The sequence below is a fragment of the Bombus pascuorum genome, chromosome 1 (genome assembly GCF_905332965.1).
Source record: "Bombus pascuorum chromosome 1, iyBomPasc1.1, whole genome shotgun sequence".
NCBI classification, from domain to species: Eukaryota; Metazoa; Arthropoda; class Insecta; order Hymenoptera; family Apidae; genus Bombus; species Bombus pascuorum.
The window spans coordinates 24,022,671-24,037,407 of record NC_083488.1 but is presented as its reverse complement, the minus strand read 5'-3'; the positions used below and the strand labels follow the sequence as shown (position 1 = coordinate 24,037,407).

General features: G+C 34.5%; 1 protein-coding gene across 2 annotated transcripts in view; it reads left to right on the top strand.

The window, feature by feature from the left end:
* Nucleotides 1-261: 261 nt before the first annotated feature.
* The window catches only part of LOC132915200 (torso-like protein), a 34,424-nt gene continuing 19,948 nt past the window's right edge, over nucleotides 262-14,737 (top strand). The window contains exons 1-2 of one of the 2 annotated variants that reach the window (XM_060974935.1): nucleotides 262-437; nucleotides 985-1,047. The gene's annotated coding sequence lies outside the window, so the exon portion shown is untranslated. Of the gene's footprint in view, nucleotides 1,048-14,737 lie in introns of both variants that reach the window. The other variant, XM_060974929.1, reaches the window with a different exon arrangement.

Sequence of the window (14,737 nt, the reverse complement as noted above, 5' to 3'; positions counted from 1 at the left end):
AGAAATATGTATAATTTTATGCAGCAAGTATAACATCCTCATCTTAATAAATACTGTACTTTTAGAATTAACTCTTATCTTAAAATTGACGATTTACTTTTTTTAATAAATCCACGATACTCTGCTATACGAAGTCCCTTCTAAGAGATGGCAGGGATAGCTATGGTCAGCTGGCAAGACAGAATTCCGGCCAGTTAGCAAGGCACTTACTATACACAGGCGCGCGCGCGCATTCACCGGTGATCGTTCGCTCACAGCGAGTAGATACGAAATAGCGGCCGCAGTCGCGAAGGCTCGCTGCTCACGGTGAGATCGTGGTACGTCGGGATCGTCAACGGAGAACGGTGTCGATCGTGATCGATCGATCGATCGTTGTCGGTGGTGAACGCGGCGATTCCCAACGTGACAAGAAGAACGAACGGAAAGACACGCCACACGTGAGAATACATCGTTCAGGATCAGAACACGAAAAAGACAGACAGATAGATAGATAGATAGATAGAGAGAAAGAGAGAGCGAGAGAGAGAGAGAGAGAGAGAGACTGGTGATCTCGTTTTTTATCGATCGATTGTCCTCAAAGATTTGCAACATCGATCGATGGTCACATTCATAACGATCGATTCAACGCGCGGGAAATAAAAGACCGCGTAAACTGCCGGTACGATTCTGCGCAATGACAACGTCTTATCCGCGTACAAACTATTAATATTTCTAACAAATTGCATGTATGAATTTGAAGAAAGTAAGTGGTAATTGGTTTGAATTTAATTGGAGACTGAGTGACATTGAGTGATCAAGTTTGATCGTTGATGTAATATATTATCAAAGTAAGGTTAAGCGGATGTTTGTCATTTGGTACGAGATAGAATAACTCAAAGTGCACGAGGAGTGTGTCTGAAAGAACCACAGTGGTGATTTAGTAGTGAGAAACGACGAGTCTCGTTGAAAGAAATGCTGATACGTTCTGTCGGTGGATCTATATAGTTGCGGCAAGATTGGAAGAGTAACTGCGAACAAAGAGAGATGGAGAATCCTTAAGACATCCAGGTGAGCCTATCAATTGCTCTTTTTTAAGTCTATGCAGGTGTTGCAGTTTTATCGATTTGACGTCAATATTTTGTAAGGAGAGACTTGACTGCTCGGTCGAAGTAATCGAAGTAAGTCGATGCGCGATAATATCGACGGATAATGTCGAAACCAGGATCTTTTCTTGCATAATAATTTATCAATTACAATAAATAATATGTATTAGTAGATTGACAGGTTAGAAATTATCGTAGACATCTTTTTTACAATCTGATCATTTTTCATCAAATAAAATAATGAATTAATAATTTACCAACTTTACTTGTGAAATTTCACTTACGTTACTACCAAACAATGTTAATGTCATACGAGGATACTTATTAATAGTTGTAAATGTATTAGTAGATTGACAGGTTAGAAATGATCGTAGACATCTTTTTTACAATCTGATCATTTTTCATCAAATAAAATAATGAATTAATAATTTACCAACTTTACTTGTGAAATTTCACTTACGTTACTACCAAACAATGTTAATGTCATGCGAGGATACTTATTAATATTTGTAATTTGGAACGTGGCTTCTTTCGTTAATAGCGTTAGTAGAATTGTGCAAGACGACCCTGATCATTATATAGAATATAGAATAATATCGTTCATGGAAATGTTTTTTTTATGAGGTAGATTATTTCTTAACAGGTAGATGGGAAATTTAATTAAAGCTTCTTTGCTTTATGAGAGTTCGTTGTTATCGTCACATAAATAGTTTGGTCATCGGGTACCCAGTCGCCTCTGCGGCGCCATGAATGAGAATTTGAGGGTTTCGTGTCTTTTTATTTCATACTCATGTCCTGATCCATCTTTCGTGCACCTTGTTGCTTTTAGCATCGAGGTAAGGTCGGCTCTTGAAACGTATCCAATGTTCGGTCGTTTTCATGAAAATTCAATTGAGCACGAGTATCTTATTCAAATAAGGAAATGAAAGAAAGAAAGGGCACGAAGAAAAATATTCTATATATGTAATATCGAATATGCTCAGTCGTGAGAATCAATGGTTGAAAAAACATGTGCTGCTTACAATGCATGTTTTTGAACTCACTATGTATACAAAACGATATTTTATTTTGTTAGTTTTGAGAATGATCAAGATAAACAAAATTTATGATAATATTATTCCATATATCTTATGTAAGGTAAATTTGAATAGTTGAATCATGTTTTAAAGTTCTGATAACATTTTCATATAATTATGTTTGTGATCGATACACATTTGCATAGATATTTGAACGATCTTTCTAGAAATCTTTTATAGGTTTTTTTATTAATTTTCTCGATGTATCATTGATTGAACAATTTATGTTAGTGAGGATATGATTTTTATTTAACGAAACAGAAACTTCACCATATATTTACATATACATACATGTATAATTTAATTATTAGTTTAACTAAATTACGACATAAGCCAAAGATAATTATTCATATTGCTTACACATCAAATACAACTACTTACACATATGCCAACCAAAACTTTAGAATCGGTAAAGTATATAGTTCTCTATAATCAAATGTATCACTGTTCTTCTGCCAACTTTTGTATTAATTCGTCAGTTGCATCAAGTGCCAACTACTCTTATAAACTTGCTGTCCTTCAATTAATTTAACTCTAGAAAATTATTTAAACTAACCTAAAGTCATCAAGTTTCTTCTAAAAAAATCCCAACATCCCTTGCAAGCTGTAGTTAAAAATTTTCTAGTTATTAACTATTTACAAATATAGACGTTATAAATACAAATTACACGTTATAAATACAATAACATAACATTAACCTATATTCAGACTCGTACGTATGTCTATAATGATATAAAAATCACTTTCAACGAACACCAAAGGATTTCTTCATACGTTTCGAGCGCATGGAACCGATCTGTCAGCCACTTGGTAAAGTAGGTCTCCATTCAGGAAGTGAACTTACCGTCGAAATGAAGGTGCACATGTATACACGAGCTGCACGTGAGTCTACTGTTCGAACATTGCGTATCGACTTACCTAACGCGTTATTTAACCTCTCGCTACGCTAAACGTTGGATTACATTCCGCGGGACCATCGGATTGCATTCCGAAATTCTATCCGAATTGTTCGCGATGACCGATGCTCGAATGGCAATTCAATAGCTGCGGAATCGATTGCAAAAAGCTCCTCTATTAGGTTCGTTTTGATGCACCGTTAGCATTGACTAAAACCGTTAATCTGCGATGCGCGCGAACCTTGTCGTATTTAAAATAATAGCAGTAGCTTCGCTACGTTTCTTGGTCCACTTTCGCTTTTCTCACTCAATCGTGTCGTCCTGCTAAAGAAAAATTTCTTAAAGTTGAAGAATGTACGAGATAATTGCTATCGATACTCGTGAATTTCTGCTCAATTTTATGTTCAAATTTTTCTTGGAATATCGCAAGACTTTTGATTGTTGAAACAAGAATGAGATTCAGATGTATGCAAAAAGGGCTAATTCACAACAACAACATAAGAAGATGAGAAAGTGATAGTCGATTAGGGTTGAATGTTTCGTTATTACGTAGTACAGGGAAATTCTATTCATACAGAAATTTAATTTTTATTACTATTGCAAATAAATATGAATTATGTATAATATTTGAACGTTCTATATGTATGTGTATGGCAGCGGAGAAAAAGCTTAAAGCTTAATATTATGGAAAGCTCATTATAGAGAACTGTTTATTAATCTTGCAATTTCTTCTTTTCATTTGTATTTTTACATCTTCCAATTCAATCCCTTTCTGTTTTATCTGCAATAATTAGAAAATTCTGAAAATTATTTCGTGTTTAATAGAGATAATACGTTTCGAGTACAGTCGATTGTGAAATTGTATACTATTATTCGAAAAAATGCGGCTCCAAATATCTAGAAATAATTAGCTATTAAGCTGAAGATCTCAGAGCCCACTGAAAGTTGTATTGCGACAACACAGCCTTGGACTCGTTGTACTTAGGGGATTAACGGACTCATTCTCTAACTGATTTCTATGTCTATGTTCGACATTATGAATGACAACATTTAACCGCTACAAATTTTTTTTATAACGTAATATATTACGCTACGTATATCAATGTTGCAAACTTTGCAACTTATTAATTAATAAAAATTGTTAAATTATTTAAATGTAATGCTTATATATATGATTTTTGTGGAATAATGTTTCGTATAGTAAGAACTCTCTCGTAGAATAGTGATTGCTAGAGTAATCATATCTGACAAGAATAATGTCTGGAAAGTTTGCAAGTAAGTCATTAATAATTTCGATTGCTTTCGATTTTCAAATAACAGTGGGGTACTTCGAACTCCGCTTGAGCACATGTGTTTAACACGTGCAAAAACAAGGCTTTTGATTTGAGCAGTAATATACAGATGTCTGGATTTACATGGAAGTTGCAAGATAGATTAATAGCTCAACAGACTGTGCGAGTAAAATAGATCTTATGAAGAAAGGACAGGATGGGGATAAGCATTCCTTGGATGAAATTGAGCTTGAAATATAATGAAAAACGAGTAGAAATAAATCTTATGACTTATAGACGCACAATTTGCTCACAAAATATATGATAATTTTAACATTGAACGTTCAAAGATTTTTACATTTATCAGAATGAATCTAAATGTATAATAATTTAAGTTCAATTTTCTGTAATATCTCATTCAGTATCGTCTGATCGAACGTTACATTTTGGAATATAGGTCAAAATTTTCGAAATCGTACAAGGATATCTCTGGTGTCATTCGATAGGTGAATCGAATATGTTGGTCAAGGTAAATGTCTGCAAATCTTTAACTTCTAACTAAAATAATATTCCAAAGACGTACTATCTCTAGGTCATCGGATTTATAAATTAAATAATTTATAAATTTAAAGATACGGTATCCAGGTCATTGATAATGATAGATAAAATGATAGAATAAAATCCTAAATATAATATCTATTTACGCACATTAAAATGGAAACAACTTCCCATTCGACGCTGAGAACTAAAATTCACGCGACAATTGCGCAAATTCGTAACGCATCGAGCCAGAAGCAGTTGGTTTCGTAATCAATTATCACGATGAACTTTCATTGCCTTTATTATACTTTCTCCATGGCAGTACAGCTCGATTAGGGGGACACGCGCGTCATAATAGAAATTATTCCCTGTGTAAGTTGCTTAATAGACAGGATACGTTTACAGCGAGGCAACGATTTCGTTGACGGTGCTGTTCGTACGCACGAGTGTCGTGATAGTATATCCACCGTGTATACTTGTAGAAGAAAAATTAAAGTAGAACAATGAGTCAGGAGTACGCGAAACCGTGTCAACGCGAATTAGTTACGCGAAATTGGCGAATGTGAATCTTCTCTCTTACTAATTGCATTTTTTCCGAAGCTTCGGTCGCTAAATCGCATTAACCACCGTTCCAGCGATTGTGCAGAGATATTATGTTGTGTAGAGATGATGGTACTGTCGGTGAATAGTAGTGATAGTACATGTGACTAGCGCTACTAAATCTGTCACCTGATTCGATATTGAAATAATGATCCATTTGTAAATAAAAATGCCATGAGATAAGAAGGAAAGGAAATTCTGGTGTAACTCAAACTCTGCGATCGTTACTGGTTTAATATTGGCTAGTTGTCAATACAGGAAGATTAATTAAGATGAAGTATATAGAAATATTGACTATAGATTATAGATTCTAAAAACAAAGAAAGGAGATAAGGAGAACATAAAAGAACAATTTTCTAAAGTATACGATTTCAAGCTGATAGCAATATCTCACCATATGAAATTATATGTACTTTATTATCAATTTAAAGGATTTGTACATTACAAGAGTTAGAAATTATTGTCATTAACCAAGAATAGAACACGAATCCTGTTAGTGTTGATTTATATTTTTAGAATATTTTCGCTAACTTATAAATTACATTAAATTAAAATATATGTATAGGTTTCAAGCATTTCTACCAATTTAACGCATTGCATAAATCAACCTACAATCACTCTAAATCTCTAGCATTTGCGTCACGTGTGCAGATAATAACACGTGTCTACCAAGAAAACCATAACGAAATTGAAAAAAATCGTGCAACTGTTCAACCTTATTTTAATTCTCTCCTAAAACAAAGTAACCTGCAGTTTACTATGAATCAACCAGAATATATAGTATACATGTATAACTAACCAACGCTGACCGTCGAGCGTGAGTTCATTAGGATCGACGCGTTATCCCAATCGATTCGTAGATCTGGCGATATGGAACAGCCGCAGGTGCAACAGAAACTATCAAAGAAAGAACGAGCTGTAAGGCTATAGAAAACTCGGACCACACGGTGTTCTCATTGCATTTATCACTGGCATCGCGACGCACTTTCACGCACATTCGTGTACTATACACTACCACATTGTTGCTATTGTACAATACAATACTGTGTGATACTCCTTATCGTCTATCAAACAGACATTTTTTTGTTTCGACGAACGAATAATGAGATACTCGATGTTACTTTAAGTCTCTCGTTCCTTTTTCTCTTATATTATACTATTCTGTTACATATTATTTTCAGTATTATCTGTTATTACTTATTCCAACAATAAAAAGTGTTTAGTTGAAGAATTATTGCTAATTTTCTCGAAGAACATTCGTCAGCTTGAAATGATTAATATTTTCTGCGATGTTTTTATTCTTCCAACAGCAACAGTTCTTTTAGGAACCCTGTCAAATAACTGTTAAATAAACTTTATTTATGATAAGCTCCCTTTCTTCGCGCGTCTCGTTCCAAATCCCATTCCAAACCTATGTGCATGAAAATGCGCGCGATAAAAATCCAATACTTAATTTAGAATATTGCGTTAGAATACCTGTTCTACGACTAATTTCTATTTCTAAGAAAAAATATTTCTAAAAAGATTTACGAACTGTGAGAAGCTACGAATAGCTGATATATCACGAAGAGAATATCTAAAGATTCGTTTAAGATCTACTATCGTACACATTTGCATGGTAATGTATTCGTATATACAGGCAAGTATCGATACATGCGGATGTGTAAGCTCGCGATAGATCAAGAGGAAAAGCGAGACAGAACGATTTATAACACGTGGTACGATTGCGGGTGACCGTCCTTATACCAGTTACCCAGATTTTCAACCAGGAACAAGCGGTCTCGGAATAGTACCGGCGAGCACGACAGGATTTTGCAAGAAAAATACCAGGAGCTTGTACTTTCAAGTCGTGTTAGCCAGGTAAATCGACGACCTTACGCGCGTCATTGGCCGCGATCGATCGGTTCGTTCGTTATCCGTGAAATATTGATACGGTTATCTGTATCAACATATCGTGAAACCGTATAAATAGAAACTGATTGGATCGTATCAATAAAATCGATTGTTACGTTGTTGTATAGAATAATTGATGAGGCAACAGCGCGATTTAACAAGATGAGTGAATGTTCGTTAGGGTGGTTTGATAATGTTCATACTTTTGTGGCGTTAATGGTTTGTACTGATTGGATGTTAATTGATACGAGGCGCCTGTATGAATTACAATAGGCATTGATTCATTAATACTAATTGCTGTGCATTCGACGTTAATTGGTTTTGATTGCTGATAACACACGATAGACTATGATGTAAAGGAACGTGACAATTTGATACTGCGACTCGTAGATTACAGTCTTCGTACGAGAGTGATAGAATTGGGAAGAAAATTGTTGTTCTCTTTGTGAGTTTTGTCAAATTAGAAAGAATTCTGATCGTTGGAAAAATTAGAAAATGTCGGAAGCATTATTTGATCCTGTTTTATGATCATTGTCATTTTTGCTCGTAAATTTGATCGATAAAAGAGTATCGTGTTTAAAGACTGTTATTTGCATATCTGAAATAACAGTGTTTTCAAGTTATGTCATTTCCAAGGAAAAGAATTTAATCGATTGAATTATTGCTAATCTTTGCGCTGGGGAGAATGATTGCTAAATCGTTCACTCACTCATCCAAATAATTAAAAAGCGTAAAAAGAGTTAACAAATCTTTTGTAATACAGCGTGGCTATAAAATTAGAAAATGTTGCTCGAATGAACATAGGAACAAGATAAGAAACAATTTATATGAATAGAGCGTGGCAGATATTATTCATAAATAATCGTAAGACGTACAATATAAATTGTTTTGAAGAAATAAAGAGGAATTATGCGTGTGGAGGAATTTAGTTGAGAATATTTTTCGCGGTTCGAGGATTTCCGCTCTGCTTCGTCAGCTGTTACGTGGTAACAAATCAAGTATAAACCGCGAAATTGTTGCTCAACGCTAAAATGACTCGAGGTTAATGTCTCAAAGCCATTCACACCACTCGCAGAGCTCAAGAAACCATTGTAATCATTATTTTCTCCGTGCTCGACGATTACCCAGTATTCTCTAGTGAAGTAACAATGCAACGCGTATCTTTTGGCAAACTCGTTAGACTCGTTGAATGTGCCAACCGCGAATTACATTCACGTTATTCTCCAAAATTATCTCCTCTTTTTCCCACCATTTTCCTCTGCTTTTATTTTCTGCCTTTTATCCTTTTACATTCGAAGTTCATTAAGGAGAGTATAGCTGTAATTTATTTAAAGAATGGTTTGATCGAACCAACCTTCTGATATCTTAAAATAATTCTTTGTTTTTTTTTTACAATCGTATCTGTGATAATACGTTTCTATAATATATAACGCAACATTTGTTCTCATTTACCTGTTTTCGCAATCATGATAATATATATCCGTACAATATACATAATACATACATATAAGAAAAGCGTTGCAACAAGTGTTGTGAAAATTAGCTGCAACCTCTGTTATTGAATCGAAGGTATAAATATGCTCTCCTTTCAATCGCTTTAAAAAGCTATCAATCGATATTAGTGTTACGTGGACTTGCTCCTGTAATAATTCTCCGAGAGAATTCAATATCATAACATAATAGGCAGTTACGTATTTCAATTTTCCAATTTCTCCAATTTTCAAACTTCTCAATTTTCAAGCTCTTAAATTTTCAAATTCTCAATTTTCTAAATTTCGTTTCGTCTTGCTTTTACTTACTTTTATCCGTTACTTTGCTTGTGGTCGTCAAAGGGTCAATCAAATGCTGAACATAAGATTACCAAAACCATTCAAACATCAATAATCGATATCGTCTGGATTGCATCAGCAGGATCGCAACGAACCTTAATAATCCTCGCGTTTACACAATGTTCCTTGAACAACGCTGAAGTAACCGCTCGGAAGACTAACGGCCGCCTGCAAGACCGTACGAAAGCGGTTTCCTCCGAAACGTTGGGCTCTGAAAGTCTGTATTCAGCCGTTGCAAAATCGCTCGTGTATTCCCGATGGAAACGTGACCACTGACGCGATTGGCTTCTCATGCGGCACTAGATCTTCGCTTCTTCCAACGCTGTTCCTTTGGAAGAGATTCCATGGCGCAAGATGATCGCAAGAGTCGTCATGTAAATGTCACGGGATGTGTTGTCGAGTGGACAGAAGAGAATTGCACGTACAACCTCGCACGAACAATTTTCTTCTTTTCATTCTTTTCCCGAATAATAAGCACGATCGAACACAATGACATCGTAGAATAGCCGTAAACGGTCGAAATTACACGAAAGGCTGTAAAGGAAATTGACGACGCGGAGATACGCGTTAAGAGTTGACCCAAGGTTGACGACAACTACCTTTTTTATTGAAATATTTTAGCAAGTATAAATAGCGATGTCTCATTTTGCTATTTAAATTCTTACTTACTAATGTCTTTGGCCTTCTTTATCTTTTTTTCACTCGTGAAAAATGTCCACGATTTCTGCTTTTTTGCTTTTGTAAGAAGATTGGCAAATCGAAATGTCTATTTTAATATTTAAATTTGTCGAATTTATTGCTTTACAAATATTGACCTTTTCTTAAATTAATTTTGGTACGTGCTAAGTTGTTTTCTGAATTCTTCTCTTGTTTACTCTTGTGAAAAATAGCGAAGAAATTTCGTTGATCTTTCCTAAACAATCGCGTTAATACGATATGAACTAAGGGTCTGCAGATGGAAGAGGAGATTGCTTTTTCTTCGTTGGGAGATTCGAAACGGTGGAGTATGCTAGAGTGTATGGATGCATGCAAGTATTCGCGGGAACGAGGTGCTCTTATACTCCACGGTTCTAAAGATACGCTTAAAATGTCTCCGTAAATGCCAGGTTGCTTCCCGAAGATGTAAAAGGTATACGAATATTCTTCTTTCGCCTGTCGTTCAGTAATGACAATGCAAAGAATAATAAGCGAGACTGCGCCGTCAACCTGCAAAAATCTCGTCTTCCTTCGACTTTCGAGATAAGAGCGAGGAAGATGATTTATAAATTAAAGACACAGTTGAAGACATAGAAAACACGTCAAAAGGTACCAATATGCAAATAAAATATAAAATTCGTTAAAATTGATGTTTCAAAAAATACGATGATTACGACAAGCCACGTCCTTGTATTTGTTACAGCATTTGCGTAGTAATTAATCAAATACGAATATATTAAATCTCCTGCTATTTAATAGTATACTTTCATATGATTATAAAAACTTGACGCTATGAAAATGAAATTTCAATGATAAAAAAGGTCTTCGTTGAAAAATAGGTTTTTATGGCGATACTTTTCGTAGCCGGTGTAATTGCAGTACAGTACGAGGAAATTTCGTCGCATATTCGAAATCTCGACCTGTTTAACAATGGCGATATGCGGTTCGATGGTACAACGAGGGATATCGCGTAAAGTCGCTGACGGATATCATGGATACCATGGACTCGTTATCAATCAGTTGTATAAACGGTGGCATGTTCAATATTGACGTATGTGTAATTCCTGCGAGCGTGGCGCGTCGTAAACACAAATTGTTAGGATGCTAGCTAATGGATCATGGCTCGTTGGCGACGGATGACACCGGATTCACAGTATTGATTGTTGTGATACGACAACATGGAGGTGCGAAGTCGTTTATCATGGAACATTTAACGAATAATTTAATTGTAAAATAACGATATTGCTGCAAAGTGTATGTTTGTTTATTCGAGGACATATCATTGATAAACGTACGTTTTATTACAGAAAGCTATGTGAAAGCGACACATACGTATACGAATGAAAACAAATCGAAAAAACAGAAATATTCGTGTTTCTGAAAATATCATAAAACGTTCGAAAAAGATATTTTCAATCGCGTTCTTTTTAAATTTGCCTTTAAATAGACCGATCGTGCTCTAGAATTTCTCGATTAAATTTCGATAGATATAGAATCATAGTTATAGCATAGATATAGATATAGATTATTTTAAATTCTAGAAATGAAGTTGCAAGAGAAATGTGGAATACAAAAGAAGCAAGACTTTCAAAATAACTTGCGTTTCATAAAATTTCTTATTTCTATTCATAAAAGAATTAACAAAGCTTTGAAAATCTTTGGAACGCCGTGTAAATATAATCGACTTGATCGCACATTAATATTTAATGTTCGTTAAGCATTCCAATCGACGTGTGTCTAATAGGAATTTTCGAAACGTCTACGAACGAGGTTACGAAGGTTCAGATGCAAGTGTCGCAAGTCACAAACATGAGTAATTTAATAAGTGAACTGCTCCAGTTATCATTATAATAGCGAGCGATTAACGTGGTCGTGTTGCCGAGCTCGAAACACAGGCTGCTGTTTGCAGACTGATTTCCTGGCTGTAAAATATCTATAATTTGTCTTGTCGCCAGATAAAAGGAACATTTGCTTTTCGAGACCGCGTTTGTCTCGCAATTAATTTACATACATACGGTACGTCGGTCGAGTGAATGACCTCGACCGCGTTATCCACCAAATTCTCTTATTCGGCTCCCAATTGAAAATGTTGCGTAAACATCGAGGTCTTATTAATGTTGAACGAACTAATAATAGAATATTTGATTAGTACATTTGTTATTTAACGTATCGAGGTTGGATAAAAAGTAGAGAGTGGAAACGATGTCACGATATCTACAATTAACATACTTCGTGGATCACCGATGACCCATGGTTATCGGTTGCGAAACTATCGTTAGATAACGACCAATATTTTCTTGCCGACTGTTTGATTACTATAGTGTAGTGCAATTAGATTTTTTTTATACTTGACACGCACACTTTGGTATCGAAAAATAAGCAATTCAGGTTATTTTGTTCGGAGATAACGCGAACATAAATTTTAAGTAAATACTAAGATACTAATATAAGTTTTCCCTATTTGTATCTTTCAAAGATGCGGAGATTTCAATTTTTTCCATATAAAGAATATTTAAAAAGTTATATAATTATAAAATTGGCTGAGTTATTAGCAATTATTATTATTAGCAATTTGTGTCAAGGAAAAGTTGTGCAATTTTCACGATTATTTAAGGTCGAAGGTCGTAATTCATTTACGAAGATATAATTATTATAGCAAGCAAATGTACGCTTTGTGATAAAAAGTACGAGTTGCTGACACAAAGTGCTGCACGCAAATGACTCCGTTTTAGATATACGTGTTTCCCCTTTACAGCGTCATATTTCACGTGGCTTTGTGCTGTGATTCTTCCTCGGTCTCTTTGCGTATGTTCTGTAATAAAAAGGGCAACGTCATATTCTATCAGCCTGGATTCGAGAAACCAATTTAAATGTTCCTATCAAGTGGAACTATGTACAAACGATAAACAAAGTAATGCATTGATTGGCTCTATTTCTAATATATTTTTCCATGTTTCTTCCTTAGTTCGATATTTGTTACTGCGATTATTTAACGTGTTGTCAATTTATTCCTAATAATATATCAAAATAAATATTCCAATATTTAATTCTTTATTTTTAGAAAAGTAGGAAGTAGAAATTTCCTTCCGTATTAACGTAAGAAACTAGTTTCAAGTATATATTTAAATTTAGAATTTATCAGTTCTTAATAAAACAATAAATCCGAGCAACGCAGAAGTAATATTATATGTTGCAGATTCTGCGACATGTTATCGGAAATTTTAGTCAACGATGCTTCTTGAGTTCATTTGTCAGAGATCATAGAGCTTAAGCGATTAAAAGGATGACGCGTATCGTATATACAATTATATATCATTAAATATGCATATTATGCATATTGGAAATCGTATGCGCATATAACCTTTAACTTTCTTTCTTTCTGTTTCACATTTGACATCTGAGTCTTAATATTATTACATAATTGGTTATTAACTAATATTAAAACATGCAACTATAATAATTTTAATGAACTTGAAATTTCAACAAGCATATGTCCCTTCTTCTTTGATTTAATATCTCAAATGCTTTTGTCTCTATTTAATGGATCAACGACTCGGTTCCTTGAAATTAGATTATAGACGTTTATGCATTTATGCAAAACTTATAAGCGAAAATAATAGGCAAAAGTAAGCAGAATATCGAATGTTTAATAGTTATTATGATGTTCAGTGAATTGAAACGAAAGTTTTCAAGTTTACTATAAAATTGATCATACAATGGTTTAACGGAACTCAGTATCTCCATAAAATCATACTATCTTGAATAAAAATTCTATGAATCTGCATAATATGCCTTGACTTCAAAGGAAAGATACAAATAAAGTCAATACGTTTAACGTCATACTATCAGCGCATACTATTGCATTTTTTCGTATTCGTAAAAACATAAAATCGCATAAACACACACACACACACACACACAGTTTATTTATAATATACCTATACTTATTATATAACCATGATATAACAATATACGATTAATCTTCTGACTCTAATAAAAAAAAAAAACTGGAATGACAGAAAGATACATTCAAGTGAACAATTAGGGACGACACCACAGGATAGTTGGTTCGATGGAATTAGTGCAACAAGTGTGCAGTGGCAACAAGTGTGGTGGTGATTGGAACGGCAACGTTGGCGGCTTGCGTTATCTTTGGCTGTCTTGCAACAAGTATTCAGTCAGTGACCCATAACAATTAGTTTCATGGTGGAAGGGATAGTCTCTACGATGTAGAGGGGAATGTCGATTAACGGAAGTGGAATAAACTTGGGTGATCCGGTAGGGTAAGTCCAGTTGGACTTCTTGACCCTCGTATAATTCGCACACCAACGATGAACATCGAGCCTCTCGCTTTGATTACGTTTGTATTTAAGAAGTTTATTGGAGAAAGAGATCTTCTTTCCTCATTTCAATAGATCTCGACTTTTTTCAACAAAATATTTATCATATTATACAATCGTTGCTGGTATTATTCGTAATTATATCATGGAGGAACAGTATTCGATCGAAACGTTTTTCAATATTGTTAATAGTTAACGACTGATATTAATTTTTAAAGAAAAGAAGGTTCTACATGTTAGCGAGTAAATGTCGAGTAAAAACGATTGAACGTAAGACAATAGCATTGTAACACGAGAGAAATAACGCAAAAGTGCAATCATATAAAGATTGAGTAGATATTATAACATCCCAGGAACCATCAGCGTAACGACATAATAATAGAACGATATTATGTTCAACAACATAATGATGCCAACATAACGATATACAAGAATAATACTGCAATATAACAGCATCCATATTAATAAACTCTACCAATGTAATGCAACGATCAGTAAAAAGTATCATTCTCAT